The following is a 20,763-nucleotide window of genomic DNA, read 5'->3' on the forward strand; positions in this document are numbered from 1 at the left end:
ACAAATAAAAAATCGCAGATGGTAAATATAAGCATTGAACGGCTTTCAGTTGGCATTCATAGTCAATATGAATGCCAACTGAAAGCCGTTTAATGCTTAAATAACCTTTATTTCATTGATGAATCACTGTAATGGTATAAAACATAAAATATTTGTATTTATCTATTGCTTTATCACACTGTTATCAGACAATTTTTATAGTGGACAACCCAAGGATTCTGTTCATTTATGTCATTGTACATCTGTGTACATAGAAACAAGGTTAAGACAAACCACCAGATAGGTTGAATATTTTACTTTGTCCCGTCGAATTCGACTTATGCAAGTTGTACTGTATTTGCAATGACCTTTCAAGGAAATTCATGACATCATACTGTATGTAACGGAACTGGACTGGGTCGATCATCGGTGACCAGGTAGCTCACTTGGTTGGGTGTCCATCTAGAGTTTTGAGGTTCCCAGGTTCGAACCCTGGTCTGGCTGCTACATTTTCTTTTTCTCAGGTCAAATAATTGGTGAGCTTGCCAACTCTTGTTTAAAGAATTGGGAGTATGTTTAGCAAGGGGATATCTGAACTTGTGGTCTTCGGGGGCAAAGACTTGAAAAAAGGAGGGAGGAATGTAGTGGAACTGGACTGGGTCGATCATCAGCAACCAAGTAGCTAGGTTGGTAGAATGTTTGTCTAGAGTTCTAAGGGTCCCAGGTTCGAACCTCAGTCTGGCTGCTACATTTTCTCTTTCTCTTGTCAAAAATATATATTTATGCTTCACAACTTAAAACAGCTGTTTTCAATATCATAAGACACAGGTTTCAACACTATTATTATGCCATTAATAATTCATAACATCACAGTAAGTATATATATCACATCATTTTCTCTGCATACACACACATATACTGTCCATGTCAAAATACTTGTGTATATTCTATATATTTTGACTTTGAGGTTACTACATTCTCCAAATCCTCATTCACCTGATCACCTGCTCCTTAAATACTTTGGGGGAATTAAACCTGACGACACAAAGACATACAGCACGCTAATTCAACTTCTAATATCACACTTCAAACTGGAAACAATTGGAATACTGCTAGATACACCAACTCTCTACCATGGCACCACTAGGGAGTAATGTCCATTGGTAATTGTTGTATCCTACTAGATACACCAACTCTCTACCATGACACCACTAGGGAGTAATGTCCATTGGTAATTGTTGTATCCTACTAGATACATCAACTCTTTACCATGACACCACTAGGGAGCAATGTCCATTGGTAATTGTTGTATCCTACTAGATACACCAACTCTCTACCATGACACCACTAGGGAACAATGTCCATTGGTAATTGTTGTATCCTACAAGATACACCAACTCTTTACCATGACACCACTAGGGAGTAATGTCCAAGGGTAATTGTTGTATCCTACTAGATACACCAACTCTTTACCATGACACCACTAGGGAGTAATGTCCAAGGGTAATCGTTGTATGCTACTAGATACACCAAGTCTTTACCATGACACCACTAGGGAGTAATGTTCATTGGTAATTGATGCATCCTAAGTGAGTCATATTAAAATCTTTGTTCACCTACAGAATCTTTCATTCTTTACTTGTCGATCAGTAAGCCCTGGTCCTCGTGATGGTAAATTATCATGTTGACCCCTTGGACATTTTGTATGGTATATATGGTTTGGTTGGGTTTTGTATTGTTTTTAATGTCCTATCAACAGCTGTGGTCATTTAGGACGGCCTCTCCTGTTTGTTGTTTAATGTCCTATCAACAGCTGTGGTCAATTAAGGAAGGCCTCTCCTGTTTGTTGTTTAATGTCCTATCAACAGGTGTGGTCATTTAAGGACAGTCTCTCCTGTATGTTGTTTAATGTCCTATCAACAGCTATGGTCAATTAAGGAAGGCCTCTCCTACGTACAGGATACATATATGTAGTGCATGTGGTTGTGTTTTGGGAGGCTGTGGTACGCATGGTCGTGTTTTTTCTCCTTGTGGTATCACAGAATGGATGGTGACATGATAGTGCAACCTAAGTGAAGTATATGGCCGAATACATCCAGCAGGACACCCCACCCAGTCACATTATACTGACAACGGACAAACCAGTCATATGTACCACTACCAAAATTCTGAGAATCAAAGAAGGGCAGTACATATTCCAATTGGCTATGTTTTTTATTTTCGGAAGTTTTAATCTTAATAGACGTCATAAAACAATTCTTATGTCATCTCATTTGATCCAGGAATCAATTTTATTGATCGCATTTCATAATAATAGTCAGCAGATTTTAAAGTTTAATATGTATTATCAATCAATTTACTATAAATAATTATCCAATTTATAAACCAAACAAATGTTAAAAAAGATTAAGATAAAGTAATAATTTGAATTCAAATAAAAAAGAAAACAGAACAAAACACTCATCAAACATAACTTTTAGGTAATTACTCGTACCTTTGATTTGCATCATTCAATAATTCTTTTCACTGAAGCGATGACCATCATATGACTTTGATGACCCCATGATGTTCCGATGACCAACATTTTCTTAACGCTCTTGGGAAAATCATTGTAAAAGTCACTGGAGAAATTCTTGAGATAAAGTGCCGACCTTATGATCTTGACCTAAGAATGACCATGGATTTATTTTTCTTCAAGAATGACCTTAGATTTATTTTTCTTCCATATGAGGAGATATTGATCGACACATTGTCATCAGTCCATTGTCTTCCATTCCTGCAAATACAACAAAATCCATCATCAAAATCACAACCCTGGTAAGATACAAATTCACCTCGGGAAAATTTATTTTTAATACATTTAATATCTAGTGTTCAATCTAGTAGGCTTTGTTTTTTTTGTTTTTTTTTAATTTTGACGTCCTATTAACAGCCAGTGTCATTTCAGGACATGCCTTGTGATGGAGGTGGAGTAACCGAAGGAAAACCACCAACCTACGGTCATTACAAGACAACTGCCCCACATGGGCTTTCGAACTCGCAACCCAGACGTGAAGGGCAAGTGATCAAGTGTCGGGACACCTTAACCACTCGGCTACCGCGGACCCTTAGTAGGCCAAGCCCCAGTTTCATTTATGTTCTCATAGTGATATTAAGGAAATTCCTTACCTGAAAAATGTCCACTGTAGGAAAGCATTATTAGATCTAAAAATAAAATCTCTGTGAAAGAACTTTCCTTAAATTCTGTTCGGATTTCCTACGGAAATTTGTAAGTTAAGCAAGGATATCCAGTTTTGGCTCTAGTATTTGTGTAAAAAATTTACTTTAAACAAATGGCTTTTACTCAGACAAAAATAAATTGAACAGTATATATTCAATGTAATAGTCCCCTTGGTAGTAATAGGTCCACACAACACCCACATCAACCTGTCTGTAATAGTCCCCTTGGTAGTAATAGGTCCACACAAACTAACACATTAAGCCAGATCAAAACTTGATTTGCTTATTATCGATAAACTGTACACATCAAATTTCAATTATGTATTGGATATGTATATCTGGCTGGGGTGTTATTCATTTGCCCACAATTTTAAGTTCAAAGAAAAGTGTTGATATAGGAGATTGCATGGGTGCAGTTAGTTCATGAGTTTGAGGCCCGGTCAGGGCACGAGTCATAAAATTGTCTTTCTTCGTCATTAGTCTTACTATGTCATATATCTAATTATTAACATTTTGTATCATATGCTCTATGTGTTGAGGGGGGGCCGCGGTGGCCGAGTGGTTAAGGTGTCCGGACACTTTAACACTAGCCCTCCACCTCTGGGTTGCGAGTTCGAAACCTACGTGGGGCAGTTGCCAGGTACTGACCGTAGGCCAGTAGTTTTTCTCCGGGTACTCCGGCTTTCCTCCACCTCCAAAACCTGGCACGTCCTTAAATGACCCTGTCTGTTAATAGGACGTTAAACAAAAACAAACCAAACTCTATGTGTTGTTGATCCGAAGGTAAAGATTAGAATTTCCAGTTGTAGTTGTAATGTAATGAATATATATATTTATATCTGTTAAAGAGTGAACGAGCAGAAACAAAGCTATGATGGGCGGCCAAGTGTAACACTGCAAACCAGATGAAATGGTGGGGGCATAGACATTAAGGAACAAAAACTTATCTAGAAATCATGTAAGGATTTAAATGTTCGGCACCATTCCTAAAATTGGTAGTCAAGCTGGTTGTCTGTGTTGTGTTGGGCTTGGCTTTAAAAGATGGTGCCGTTCTTAGCCGATCTTCCTGATTACCGATCCGCAAGATTACCGATGATCTAGATTAGCAGCTGACATCAAAGGAAATCACACTACATTTGTCAACAAGTAGTCGAATTCTCCCTACATGTGACATGATAATCACTAACAGGGGAGTTAAATCTAGCCACTGTCTGAAGATTTTCTCAGCTTCAGTTAATTTTTTCCCCCATTTATTTTATTTAAAATACAAACCCGACTTCTGTTGTAAACTGTTATAGCTGGATGTGGCATATGAAATCACTCATAATACAATTATACCTGCACATCTTTATTTCCAACAGAAACCTTTGGCCCCACCCCCCAATCTGAGGAAGTCAGATCTACCAGGGCTTAATACACCTAAAGATAAGTGGATTTGACATGGCTGCCTAAATCTGGTATAGCCCCGAGTTGGTCGTGATCAAGTGTAATGGCTCCTGCCTAGTACAAATAATGGCCATTTTCCTGGCAGGGCTCTAGCATCGCTGGAACCAGGAACAGAATGACAGGCCATACCACTTAAATATTACAGGCACAACTTGTCAGCTAGCTGACATAATACTCTGAAACTCCAAGTGCAAAATCAGGTTTTGGCTAAAGTTCATCCTCAAATAGTTATACTTTCTTCATAAACTATATTTTTGGCATATTTTCACATTTTAATAACTTGCATGAGAAAACATGATATTTTCATGTCTAAATTTTTTTAAATTATCATAGTCTTAATTATTCAAACTTTCTAAAATGAAAGATATTGTTATTCTTTTTAAAATAGATACTTCATCTGACATTTTTTAATGTTTTCTTCTGTTGAGAATCAATGCAGAGACAGAGTGAAAAATTGACATTTGATGACATTTGATCTCACATGTTCGTATGTGTATACATGTACCTATATATGTACATAGCCTTCAATTCAAATCCTACCCTGCAGGAAGAATTGTACCTGTTGCCTTGATTGCATAATTGTAAGATTCGACTAACTTTGAGATCTTATCTTTTCCTAATGTCTTCCTTGAGTGCCTTTAGTTGGGCATTTGCCCCTGTGAGGAAGACTTTGGGTTCTGAACCCTGACATTTAGATGCACTGTGAGGAAGGCTTTGGGTTCTGTCACCTGACATATAGTTGGACGTTCGTCCCTGTGAGGAATTAAGGCTTTGGGTTCTGTCCCCTGACCTATAGTTGGACGTTCGTCCCTGTGAGGAAGGCTTTGGGTTCTGTCCCCTGACCTATAGTTGGACGTTCATCCCTGTGAGGAAGGCTTTGGGTTCTTCCCCCTGGCCTTTATTTGGAAATTTGTCCCTGTGAGGAAGGCTTCGGGTTCTGTCCCCTGGCCTTTAGTTGGATGTTCGCCCCTGTGAGGAAGGCTTTGGGTTCTGTCCCCTGGCCTTTAGTTGGACATTTGTCCTTGTGAGGAAGGCTTTGGGTTCAGTCCCCTGACCTTAAGTTGGACATTTGTCCTTGTGAGGAAGGCTTTGGGTTCAGTCCCCTGACCTTTAGATGGACATTTGTCCCTGTGAGGAAGGCTTTGGGTTCAGTCCCCTGACCTTTAGATGGACATTTGTCCCTGTGAGGGAGGTTTTAGGTTCTGTCCCCTGGCCGAGACTATACCAGAGTGTATAGAAGTGGTAGTGACTACTCCTGCTAATGCTCAGCATTTTTGGGAGTTGGGCTCAATTGTCAGTATTATGTGACCAGGTGGGGTGTCCTGCTGGGTGTCTTCGGCAGTATGCTTCAGTGAGGTAGCTATATAAAGTGGTAATCAGTTATGAGCTATCACAAGGAGGCAAACACGTACCTACCGCAGCCTCCAAAATTATGCAAATTAACTCTCACCCTATGTATGCATCTTGCATGCAGGATAGGCCATCATTAAATGACCATACCAAGTAGCTATTGATAGGACGTTAAACAAAACAAAAACAAATTGAATTCAAATCTTTTATTTTACCGAAGTTTATTGATAGATACAACATACAGTATATATCAGTGATGTCCTTCATCTTGACATTTCTTATGACCTTGAACAATTTAATTTGACCTGAATATTCATCCTTTGCATTTCTTACTACAGGAAGAACACAATGGATATCAAATTACAAAAAGTTATCTTCATAAATTTTAAATGCATCTCCAAATATGCAAACCCAAGATATTTTTGAGGGAGATTACATACTTTTACTCCAATTTAGACAAAAATTAAAGTGATCAGATAACTTAATCATTCAGAAGTTTCAAAATCAAATAATTCCATATGACAGAGCAGTTTGTAATATCTTTTAGCTTGAAGGCAGTTGTCAAAAAGATCTACAAAAACACTAGATCTGAAATTTTTAAAACACACTATCTCCTCTATGGAAATTCTAAAAAGATAGCAACTACCAGTCTCCCTCATATGACATCTTACCTTGACTTTTAAACTTTGAGTTCTAGTAAACATGGCATCTAAATATAGATCAAGCACTATTTTTTTCAATTGTCCTGATTTTTTTAAAACTTAAAAAAAAAGTGCAACATACCATTAAGATTATCTTTAATACATTGTTGTGGTTCAAATTCAAAGTTTTGAAAATTTCTTTAATTTTGTTTCAAAAATTTTGGAAGAAAAAGAATTAATGTTTTTGTGTATGTATGATACCAACTTTAATTTTTCCATTAATTATCTATATTTTGTGATTACAATTTCATTATCATTAAAAACATTGAAGTTATTGAGGAATTCCTCAAAAACTTTTGTGAGTCCTCCAATAGTTAAAAACAGCAACAAAACAAACAAATATAACACAAAACATCTGAGGTTGAGTTAAGTGTACACAAAATAAGTGCAGAAAATCTAGGTCATTACTTCGTTAAGATAAATGTTTATGTTCTGATACAACAAAGACTTACTGTAATTGAATAACTCGATTTATTAATAACCAGGTAAGTAAATGAACGCCTCAAAAATATGTACATGTTTATAAAAAGAAAACAAGAATATAACACTTATCTTGGAAATATTTTCGAGATTTTTATGTTTTTGATATTCAAACATTATAGCAAGAGTAGGTTAAATGTTTCATTATATTGTCAACACAACAGAAAAAATCATTTGACTGTGAATTGGTTCTTAGTATATAAAGTGTTACTATCACCAAAACATCTGCTGTAAACTTGCACACACAGTGCACAGGTCCATTATCAAGTTTCATCTTTAAAAAAAAAAGTTCCAAAAAGACAAAAGTTGGAAAAAAAATCAAAACAAATTTGGATTATTTGTTTAACTTGAACTCTATGGTAGCTGAATACTCCAGCATATGACGGTATAATCTCTCAATGTTCTTTCACACAAAGTTTTAACGTTTTGTTATGTTAATTTCATTATGGTGGACTTTACATTAACATAGGCACACAATTAAATAAATGAACAGAATCATCATGTTACAGTACCAATATTAAAATAAAGAAATATTAATGTTCTGAAACGTATACTAGAATTAATCAGTGCTTTCAGGAAATATTTAAGTTAACACTATAATAACATGCTATTACATTAAGTTGAATCTCTAAAGTCATTTATTGTAAGATAAACTAAAAATCCCAAGATAAAATAGTTCACTAAATTTTTTAAACTTTAGTTTAAACAAATCTAAATTTCAACAAAATTTAGGAAATTGAAAAAAAAAATCCAACTAAAGCATTTTTAACTGAACTAAATAAGTCCAATATTTAAAATTCTGTGACTGTGTTGCCAGATTTAATTAAAGATGACACTTTTGAAACATTTGATTTGAATTAAAGATGACACTTTTGAAACATTTGATTTGAAAAAACAGACTTCATATTTGATCTTAAATGAATTGAATAAAAAATGACTAGATATTTATACTTATATAAGTCAAATAAAAAATGGACTAAATATCTTACTTAAATAAGTTACATAAAAAATGGAATAAATATTAGAACTTAAATTAATTCAAAGTTTATTTTTATTCCATGCATGACCTGTTCAAGACATCAACTATTGTATTGAAATTTTTTTCAGATTTGATATTAATATAATTTAATAATAATATCTTCAGGAATGGGATTACAAACATTTCCAGAAGAAAGGATTTAACAATTGAATAACAGAGAAAAACTTAACACTATAAAGACATCCCAGATACTGAACAGTGAGTAAATGTTTGACAAACGACATTTTAATCACTCGGGAAATATCGTAAGTGATATCAGCCACAAGGCTGATGCTACAGTACATATTTTATGGCCAACTATTTATACAGCTGTCCGATGTATTTATAGACAATTTGTAGAACTAGGGCTATATTTTAAAACCTTACAAAGACATACATTACTACAATAGCTCATATTTGTCAGTCATAATTGTACCAGACATTTTTTTATTATTTTTTTTTTTTTACATTTTTTTCACATCTTATCATTTCAAGCAGGAAATTACTTCTGAACTAACATAATACCATATCAAATTGTTTCTCACAAAAAAATAAAACACAGTGTCGGAATATCTAACAAAACTTAATTTTTGTTCAAGTTGTGTAACATTCCACATTTTATTTTATGATTCATTTCTTACGATATTGATGTTAGGATCATGCTTTACTGTAAACTTGTACCGTTCAACTTCTCAACGCTAACTGCTATGTTTCCTAGGTTTAGTCATACACTACAATGATATAATCTTTGTTGGTATAAGAATACTTATTAAATATATTCTATGATACATTTATAAATAAATTTAACTTAGGATATGGTTGTAAATAAATATGATTCATGACCCACTTTAATACGAAATTAGTTCAATGTAACAAGTTGTTTATTTTCATTCTTTTTTTCGCTGTAAAATTTTATGCTGAGTTTTGATTTAAAACTACCAAGAAAAAAACAGGAAAACGAAATATATCAGCTAGAGATTAAATTGTTAATAATTCTTATATTATTTTGAATCCATCTAAATGTGTATGTTCTATATCATATACAGAAAGAATTCTTAAATTGAAATAAATTTCATATTTAAGAACCGTTCATACATTTGATAAAAAGTCTGCAATAAAAATGTTAGGGATGAAAAATATAACAATGATACCTACTTATGAAGGGAAAAGAAAATGCTACGCAAATATTCCGCAAGAAATCTCAAAATGATTACAAACACATTTGTCTGTAATGAAAACTGGATAGGGATTTATTTAAGGTAAAGCTAAATACATCAAAAATATATTGATCATTATGAAGTTAAAAAAAATTCTATCCTAAATTCTCTCAGTTCTGCTTTGCAAAATTCAGTTACATAAATGCTATGCAAATTTTTGCAAGAAATTTAATAAAAAAAATAAGAGTGTTTGGAATTTTTTTCAATTCCATGATTTAATTTGATGACATGCCAGTATATTACAAAGCTGCCTCATCTTTAATTAATCAGAACATTTTAAATGTTAAATATATTCTATCTGGTTTTTATTCATTAATATCTATCCCAAGGTGTCAAAACATTCCGCATTTCCTTGTTAATGTAACAATGATTTAAATTATTTCAAATATATATATATATATATAAATAATATTATTGAGATATGACAGACGAAATGTTACGCTGTGCCAAAGATGATAAACCACTAACATCAGGTGTAACATTTACAGTACCTGTTGTTTTACATACATTGTGTACATTTTTAAACATACAGTATCTATATTTCCTCACAAGAACATTGTCCATTTAACTGATGCATGTATAGTTATATATATGTAATGAAAAAAACATATGAAATTCTTTTACCTTGACTATTTTGTATTTGACACACGAAAAGTGAAAAGCACCTTTTCGTAGCTTTTCATTCGTGAAACATATCATATGGCCATTTACTGCATCAGATTTAATAGCTTGGGACAACCCCACCTTAATTACAGTTTTAATAGCTTGGGATAACCTTACCTTAATTACAGTTTTAATAGCTTGGGATAACCTTACCTTAATTACAGTTTTAATAGCTTGGGATAACCTTACCTTAATTACAGTTTTAATAGCTTGGGACAACCCCACCTTAATTACAGTTTTAATAGCTTGGGATAACCCTACCTTAATTACAGTTTTAATAGCTTGGCATAACCCTACCTTAATTACAGTTTTAATAGCTTGGGATAGCCTTACCTTAATTACAGTTTTAATAGCTTGGGATAACCTTACCTTAATTACAGTTTTAATAGCTTGGGATAACCTTACCTTAATTACAGTTTTAATAGCTTGGGATAACCTTACCTTAATTACAGTTTTAATAGCTTGGGATAGCCTTACCTTAATTACAGTTTTAATAGCTTGGGATAACCTTACCTTAATTACAGTTTTAATAGCTTGCGATAACCTTACCTTAATTACAGTTTTAATAGCTTTGGATAACCCTACCTTAATTACAGTTTTAATAGCTTGGGATAGCCTTACCATATTAATTTTTAGCATGCAATATCTTATACTTTATTTTGTTTTATTGTGTCTAAATAAGTCATAAATGGCTGGACATAACTTACTTTTTAGAGGAATATTTTATGATGAATTTTATGTTAAAAGATGTTTGACACTTTAATAAACAATTGAAATCGAAATAGTGATTTCTGTATGTTTAAAATTGGTAGGTCTTTATAACTGTTAAGACAACGTGTTGACAGAAAGGAAACATTTATATGTCTTTAATTATGAAAACAAAATAATATTAGGTAAACTAATCAACTATATATATAGCTAGGGAGTCATTTACCTGAAAATTGGTAATTGACTATATATATTAACTATAATTGACTATATATATTAACTATAATTGACTATATATATTAACTATAATTGACTATATATATTAACTATAAATGGCTTTTGGTGTCCAACCAACTGAAGGGATTAATAGTCAAACACAACGATTTGTTACAACATCGTCGCTCAACTAAAAAAGGATTAATAGCAAAACACACTACATTACAACAATGTCGTTTGACTGAGGGATTAATAGCTAAACACACTACATTACAAAAATGTCGTTTGACAGAAGGGATTATCAACTAAACACACTACATTACAAAAATGTCGTTTGACAGAAGGGATTATCAACTAAACACACTACAGTACAACAATGTCGTTTGACAGAAGGGATTATCAACTAAACACACTATATGTTACAACATTGTCGTTTGACAGAAGGGATTATCAACTAAACACACTACATTACAACAATGTCGTTTGACAGAAGGGATTATCAACTAAACACACTACATTACAACAATGTCGTTTGACAGAAGGGATTATCAACTAAACACACTATGTTACAACATTGTCGTTTGACAGAAGGGATTATCAACTAAACACACTACAGTAAAACAATGTCGTTTGACAGAAGGGATTATCAACTAAACACACTACAGTACAACAATGTCGTTTGACAGAAGGGATTATCAACTAAACACACTACGTTACAACATTGTCGTTTGACAGAAGGGATTATCAACTAAACACACTACATTACAACAATGTCGTTTGACAGAAGGGATTATCAACTAAACACACTACATTACAACAATGTCGTTTGACAGAAGGGATTATCAACTAAACACACTACAGTACAACAATGTCGTTTGACAGAAGGGATTATCAACTAAACACACTATATGTTACAACATTGTCGTTTGACAGAAGGGATTATCAACTAAACACACTACATTACAACAATGTCGTTTGACAGAAGGGATTATCAACCAAACACACTACATTACAAAATTGTCGTTTGACAGAAGGGATTATCAACTAAACACACTACATTACAACAATGTCGTTTGACAGAAGGGATTATCAACTAAACACACTATGTTACAACATTGTCGTTTGACAGAAGGGATTATCAACCAAACACACTACATTACAAAATTGTCGTTTGAAAAAAGAAGGGATTATCAACTAAACACACTACATTACAACAATGTCGTTTGACAGAAGGGATTATCAACTAAACACACTACAGAACAACAATGTCGTTTGACAGAAGGGATTATCAACTAAACACACTATGTTACAACATTGTCGTTTGACAGAAGGGATTATCAACTAAACACACTACATTACAACAATGTCGTTTGACAGAAGGGATTATCAACCAAACACACTACATTACAAAATTGTCGTTTGACAGAAGGGATTATCAACTAAACACACTACATTACAACAATGTCGTTTGACAGAAGGGATTACCAACTAAACACACTATGTTACAACATTGTCGTTTGACAGAAGGGATTATCAACTAAACACACTACATGACAACAATGTCGTTTGACAGAAGGGATTATCAACCAAACACACTACATTACAAAATTGTCGTTTGACAGAAGGGATTATCAACTAAACACATTACATTACAACATTGTCGTTTGACAGAAGGGATTATCAACCAAACACACTACATTACAAAATTGTCATTTGACAGAAGGGATTATCAACTAAACACACTATGTTACAACATTGTCGTTTGACAGAAGGGATTATCAACTAAACACACTATGTTACAACATTGTCGTTTGACAGAAGGGATTATCAACTAAACACACTATGTTACAACATTGTCATTTGACAGAAGGGATTATCAACTAAACACACTATGTTACAACATTGTCGTTTGACAGAAGGGATTATCAACCAAACACACTACATTACAAAATTGTCGTTTGACAGAAGGGATTATCAACTAAACACACTACATTACAAAATTGTCGTTTGACAGAAGGGATTATCAACTAAACACACTATGTTACAACATTGTCGTTTGACAGAAGGGATTATCAACTAAACACACTATATTACAAAATTGTCGTTTGACAGAAGGGATTATCAACTAAACACACTACATTACAAAATTGTCGTTTGACAGAAGGGATTATCAACTAAACACACTACATTACAACATTGTCGTTTGACAGAAGGGATTATCAACTAAACACACTATATTACAAAATTGTCGTTTGACAGAAGGGATTATCAACTAAACACACTACATTACAAAATTGTCGTTTGACAGAAGGGATTATCAACTAAACACACTATATTACAAAATTGTCGTTTGACAGAAGGGATTATCAACTAAACACACTATATTACAAAATTGTCGTTTGACAAAAGGGATTATCAACTAAACACACTATGTTACAACATTGTCGTTTGACAGAAGGGATTATCAACTAAACACACTACATTACAACAGTGTCGTTTGACAGAAGGGATTATCAACTAAACACACTACATTACAACATTGTCGTTTGACAGAAGGGATTATCAACTAAACACACTATGTTACAACATAGTCGTTTGACAGAAGGGATTATCAACTAAACACACTACATTACAACATAGTCGTTTGACAGAAGGGATTATCAACCAAACACACTACATTACAACAATGTCGTTTGACAGAAGGGATTATCAACTAAACACACTACATTACAACATTGTCGTTTGACAGAAGGGATTATCAACTAAACACACTACATTACAACAATGTCGTTTGACAGAAGGGATTATCAACTAAACACACTACATTACAACAATGTCGTTTGACAGAAGGGATTATCAACTAAACACACTACATTACAACAATGTCGTTTGACAGAAGGGATTATCAACTAAACACACTACATTACAACATTGTCGTTTGACAGAAGGGATTATCAACTAAACACACTACATTACAACATTGTCGTTTGACAGAAGGGATTATCAACTAAACACACTATGTTACAACATTGTCGTTTGACAGAAGGGATTATCAACTAAACACACTACATGACAACATTGTCGTTTGACAGAAGGGATTATCAACTAAACACACACAATACGTGACAACACTGTCATGGGGTACAATATGTAACTTTCATGTTCATGTCTTTGATGTGTTTTTTTTGTAAAATATATTGATGTCTTGATAAAAGGGAAGATTGCATGCTTTGAAAATATGACAATTTACTTGTCTATATAACTGTCATTACTGCTACAATTATCAACAACATTATATATATATAGGTATGTATCATTCACACAAATATTTCAAAGAAAACTGAAAAATGTTATTATTTGATATTTTCTTTCAGTATATTGTAGAAAGTGATAAAAATAAACTTTATTTTAACACAAGATATAGTCTCCTTTTCTACATATGATTATCATATTATTTCAAAAAACAAATTTATACAGATACATATATTCAAATATTTTAACAGAAAGCTTTGAGAGTTCAAAGGACGCTGTTAAGGAACATTTATCAGACTGGTAATAGGACGTTGGTACCAACACGATAGCAGGTGATGATTTAGACCAGGCATCACGTAATTACAACACGAATATTCACCTAAAAACTATGCACATTATCCACGCAAACACTGTACATCAAAATGAAATATCTACCATTACCCAAACTAAATTAGCATAAGAGTTTCCTCTAGATATTATTCCAGCATTATCGTGTTAAAAACATACCGATATTGGAAAGTAGCTCCATTTCCAAATGGTCATTTCAATTAGTGCTGCAGCTTAACAGTTAACATCAAGTTATAACAATTTTTTTATGTGCTAAAAAATGTCTGTATTTATAAGATTATTTTAGGGTGATTTGACAAATCTAAAGTGTTGTCAAGCGATATTACCAGTCCACACGACTTCGTTTAATCTTAATTCTTAATCTAGATTCCTGTCCTAGAATTTTGTGTCATCTTTTGTCTGTTAGTGTTCCAAGTTATCCTAAGGTATCATATCGGTACTTATTTTGTAGCTATCGCTACTTTGTATTTTATCATTAAATATTCCCCATCGTGACACATTAATATAGTGTATTGTATTTTATAATTAAATATTAACCATACATCAATATTATATTGTATTTTATAATTTAACATTCACACCCTCACCATACATCAATATTACATTGTATTTTATAATTAAACATTTACCCTCACCAAACATGAATATTACCTTGTATATTATAATAAAATATTCAATTTCACCATACATCAATGTTACATTGTATTTTATAATTTAATATTCACTGTCACCGTACATCAATATTATATTTTATTTTATAATTAAATATTCACTTTCACCATACATCAATATTATATTGTATTTTATAATTAAATATTCACTCTCACCAAACATCAATATTATATTGTATATTATAATAAAATATTAACTTTCACCAAACATTAATATTAAATTGTATATTATAATTAAATATTCACTCTCACCAAACATCAATATTATATTGTATTTTATAATTAAATATTCACAACCTCCATGGATAGCTATATCAATAGTGTGTTATTGGGAGCGGGCCTACTAATTATAAAGTGTCATAGTAACTCTCCCCTAAAATCCTAATGGAGATATATAAGGTTCTGCAATTTTGGTTTTATCATTTTTGTCAAAATTGTAATCAAAATTTTAAAGATCCTAAAAAGAAAAGGCAATAAATTGTTCATGAAACTGAAATGAAACTATAACAAAAAGTGAATTATGTAAATGAGATCTATAGCTAATAACATCATTGATACATTTGATGTATTTGTTGTGGTTTCTTATCAAAGTTCTAAAGATTTTATTAAAGGCCTCATCCATGCTTGTACGTAAATTTGTTTGTTTAAATTGTTTTTTGTTTTGTTCATTTGTTTAAATTTGTTTCTTGTTGGTTTGTTTGAATTTGTTTAAACTTTTTCTTTGTTAAATTTGCTTGTTAGTTTTTTTTCTTGTTTTGTTTAATAATTGTTTGTTTAATTTTTTTTCTTTAAATTTGTTCTTTGTTTTATTATTTTTTTTGTTTTGTTTAAATTTGCTATTATTTGTTTGCTTGGGTTTTTTTTTTTTTTTTTATCTTTAATTTGTTTTATTGTTTGTTAAGGGTTTTGCATCCTTATACTAACAGGTAAGGAGATCTGAAGGCAATGACCACATATATAAGGTGTCCTCTAATGAATTTCTAAAACAATCTTTAATTAGAGTAATTTAATTCACCAGACAAAACCCTATATCAAGTTCTAGTTCTTTATTACCTTGAGTCATACGACTCATCAGTTTAAAATAAAAATACATGTAGATGTACATAACATGTATACAACACAAATACACAACAATATACACAGAACACGCTCCACATTCATGCTCAAGTGTCCACAACATATCTACATATTATCTAATGTCAGTTTTCTTTTCTTCATACCGAGATATATATATTTCCCCAGGTTTGCTATTTCCGTTTTATCATCCATCGTTTGTAATTGTACAAGCTTATAAGTCACTTGTATTCCTAGTATAATATGTTTTTATAACAGATAATGTGCAATGTGTCAAAATGAGAGCATTTGAATAAAATGAAATTCATCTTCCAATCTTCCAGATCACACAAGATGCAAAATCCATTTCTGTGATCAATATTTTGAATAATTGTATTATTTCATTTAAATGCTGATGTTTTCAATGTCTTTTGATCAATAAATTGCAATAGATCATTGTAAAACACAGGTTTAAGTACAAGTATTTTTTATATTTCTACAGCTGATTATTTTAGCAAAAAACATTGTAAAAAGTTAACATCCCAGTTCAAATACAATCGTCATAATTCAAAGTTTAGGAACGAACAATCTTGATTCAAAGGTCTAAAAAAATGTATATATGAAATTGATGGGATTTTCTTTCATGACTTAACAGTTAAAAAACTTAACCAAGAAAAGAGGAATATCCAGTGTTTTTTAAGTATAGAATGTATAAACCAAGCTGACAGTACTGTAATCGACTGTATCCAGATGTTGTATTACAACATACATTTGTCATCGTATATTGTTAACCTAATGGTACTTTAAAATCAACAGAGAGAAAATAATGGCTGATTTGAATATTTTCAACTAAACTCATTTATCATCAGCTATCAAACATTGGTTAACACTACAGATGGTATCTGGAAATTTATCCTATAAAAAAATATTTTTGAAAGAGAAAGAACTATTTTTCAAAATTGAGGATTTTTATTCAGAATTAAGATATAGAGGATATCTAACAGTGTCTTCAGTAATACCAAATATATTTTACGAGTGGGGCTAATATTTTGATATTTTTCACTCGTGCTGCGCACGAGTGAAAAATAACAAAATATTAGCCCCACTCGTGAAATATATTTGGTATTACTGAAGACACTGTTAGATAGCAGCACGAGTGAAAAATATCAAAATATTAGCCCCACTCGTAAAATATATTTGGTATTACTGAAGACACTGTTAGATATTCTGTTTATTACATTTTTTATCAACGAAAACCCTACCCCGTATGCTAACTAGGACTACAACGATAATTTGTAAACAAAAAAAAGTAGTTTCCCCTGTCCAGGTGCTGACATATATGTCGGGCTTTCTGATTGGTCAATTATTTTGGTATTTTCTAATCTTGAATTTGATTGGTCAAATCAGCAAAAGTGATATTTTTCACTAGTGAAAAATATGATATTCTTCACTAGTGAAAAATATCACTTTTATAGAATGAATAATTTTTTATATTTCACTGGTAAAAATGTAATAAATGATGGAATTCCAATATAGATTGTTTATAGTTTAAATACAAATGTATTTCACTTTAATTAGATACTTCAATTTCATGAGGACTTAAAACAAGCTCTGTTTATTTTGATAGTTTTAACAGCAGCATAGTTATGTTATCATTGAATCGGAACTTTTCAAAATAATAATATTGCATACAGAATGGATTTAATTTACTGCTAATGTTACCATTTTGTAAAATCATACATGTATCACCCAGCAGTGTATACAAGTTATACCACAGCTTTTCGAACAATTTTCTCCAAAATTAATTAGTATTTAAATAGTTTTCAAATGTCATAAACAATTAAAGCATACCGCGTACAGGAATAAAGGAGAACAGCATTTAAATAGCTTACTTAGCAGAATATCTCAATATTACTGATGTTTATTTTGTGGCGGCTGAGTGGTTAAGGTGTCCTGACACTTTATCAGTAGCCCTCCACCTCTGTGTCACGACTTTGAAACCAACATAGGGGCAGTTGCCTGGTACCGACCTATAGGTCGGTGGTTTTTCTTTGGGTACGTTCCTCCATTTCCAAAACATGGAACGTCCTTAAATGACCTTGGCTGCTAATAGGACGTTACATAAAACTAAATTAAAACCATATTCATAAAGAAATTAACCATAAAAACACAAAGGAAAAGATCAATGAAAATAGAATCAAAATCAGCCAAGCTTTCTACTTTTATTTCTACTCCTACATTTCTTTTGATTTTAGCAATAAATTGCACAAACACTATACAATTATTAATAAATTGGAAAACTTATAGAAATAAATCAAATTAATTGAATATTTTTCTTTAGCAAAAACCAAATTCATATTAACACAGCTTCCTTTTAACTAATGTTTTAATGAAAGCATCTTTCGTGTTACCTAAATCACTTTCGGTCAATTAATTTCATAAGTTATCGCTATCCCAGTAATTATCTATATAATGAAGAATTTTTGTACAGCATTGATCTGTTACATATTAATAACTTCAAGATAAACCTTTCTTAGAATTGACATAAAAATATCTTTATAGAATTATATCTGCTCTGTTTTATTAAAACAGGAACTCATGTTTAATATGTTTATGATACAAAATACCATAAATCATTTGAAATCCAATGGGATATTTTCTATGAAACTGAAATATATTACCTGTACTGAAGGTGAAACAGACTGACACCACTTTGCGGTTAAGTCTGATTTGTACACAGGAAAAGTTGTACAGATAAAAACATCAGCTTGATCTTGATATCTTCATAGGAACGTATCAACATCATACATTCGTCACTCAAATCAGATGAATGCCGTCAAAACTCTCAGAACTTTGGGTACGATAAAGTATCTCCTGTTCTCACGCAAACTATCAAGATATTTCAAATATCCTTATGAATATTTAAATTCCATATAATCTGTGTAAAAGGAATAATTTTATCAATATTGAGAAATTTGATAATTAATAATAAAAATAAAACATATTTTTGAACAAGCAGAAAAAATGGAAAAATAATGATACATTTCATATGAAAAATTATCAGCAGAAAATAATGAAAATGCTGCATTAAAGATGTTTACATCACCAAAGATGTACACACAAAAATGTTCGACATCATCGACTGCGAACACACAACTCATCACAAGAGTGATCTACATCACGAACTGTGTACACAATGTTAGTCACAAAAATGTTCAACATCACGAACTGTGTACACAATGTTCGTCACAAAAATGTTCAACATCACGAACTGTGTACACACTGCGCGTCACAAAAATGTTCAACATCACGAACTGTGTACACACTGCGCGTCACAAAAATGTTCAACATCAAGAACTGTGTACACACTGCGTGTCACAAAAATGTTCAACACCACGAACTGTGTACACACTGCAAGTGCTTCACAAAAATTCACAAAATGGCACCGACAGTATAGAAGTATATCAAACTAACACAAAAAATGAAAAAAGAAACATGCTCAAAATGATGGCATACCAGACCAAGCAATCTTTGGGATGCAATTATCTATTAATTCAATTAATATTCAAAGATTGAAGAAGTTCAAACTTTTGGAGGGTGTTAATTTAGCATGAAGCATGTAAATTTTGGAATAGTATAAATATATAAATATATATATAACAGCGTAATCTTGTTGCCAATCCATCATAATTACTTTTTGTTAGAGTTGTAACATCTGTTTTTAAAGTGAATTTCAAACATTAAAGTGTTCTTACTGTATTTCTTTTAACACATGGTACTTACAAAATAACACCAGAGGGTTGTGTTAAATAAAATCATTTACTGAGATAAGTTTCCATGTGGAAGGAAAATGACATTGTAATTTTAAATGCATTTTTTAGATAATTTTTTGTATTCGTTGATCTGGAACAGAATCTTAAGAGATGCTACACCTTCGATAAAGAGTTATTATAATGGATTAGAAACTAGAGTGGATAGTGGTAAATTTTCACATAATACCAACAGTTACATATATATAGAGGATATTGAATAGTTTTCCGTTTAATATAACATATTTCACGAGTATGACAGAATATTGATATTTTATACAAATAATATATACATGTATATTTTAAGCTATTACCAACTGCAAAAAGTTTAACCTTCTGTTTTAATCTTTTAATTTGAAATAAATAAATAATTAATCACATCCACCAAACAACTACATATGCAATACATGCCACCTCTAAATTTTGAAAATTTCGGTACATTGTATATGATAAGCAATCTTTTTAGGACAACTTTGGTTTTTTTTATGGTGTATAAGTTAGATATATTTCTATACCATGGACGGTATTTTAATCATTTTGTTGACAAGCAGAACTGTGGCTTCTTTAATTAAGAAACTGTAGACTACATTACATGTAGGCAGAACATTAAACCAAGATTTTGTTACCAGGCTC

General features: G+C 32.0%; 1 long non-coding RNA gene across 1 annotated transcript in view; it reads right to left on the reverse strand.

Annotated features, from left to right (window-relative positions):
- Window positions 1–2,439: 2,439 nt before the first annotated feature.
- LOC117341321 overlaps window positions 2,440–20,763 on the reverse strand; it is a 29,031-nt gene continuing 10,707 nt past the window's right edge. The window contains exon 2 of the long non-coding RNA XR_004535611.1: window positions 2,440–2,755. This is a non-coding gene — a long non-coding RNA (uncharacterized LOC117341321). The remainder of the gene's footprint in view (window positions 2,756–20,763) is intronic.

The sequence above is a fragment of the Pecten maximus genome, chromosome 13 (assembly GCF_902652985.1).
Source record: "Pecten maximus chromosome 13, xPecMax1.1, whole genome shotgun sequence".
Classification (NCBI taxonomy): Eukaryota; Metazoa; Mollusca; class Bivalvia; order Pectinida; family Pectinidae; genus Pecten; species Pecten maximus.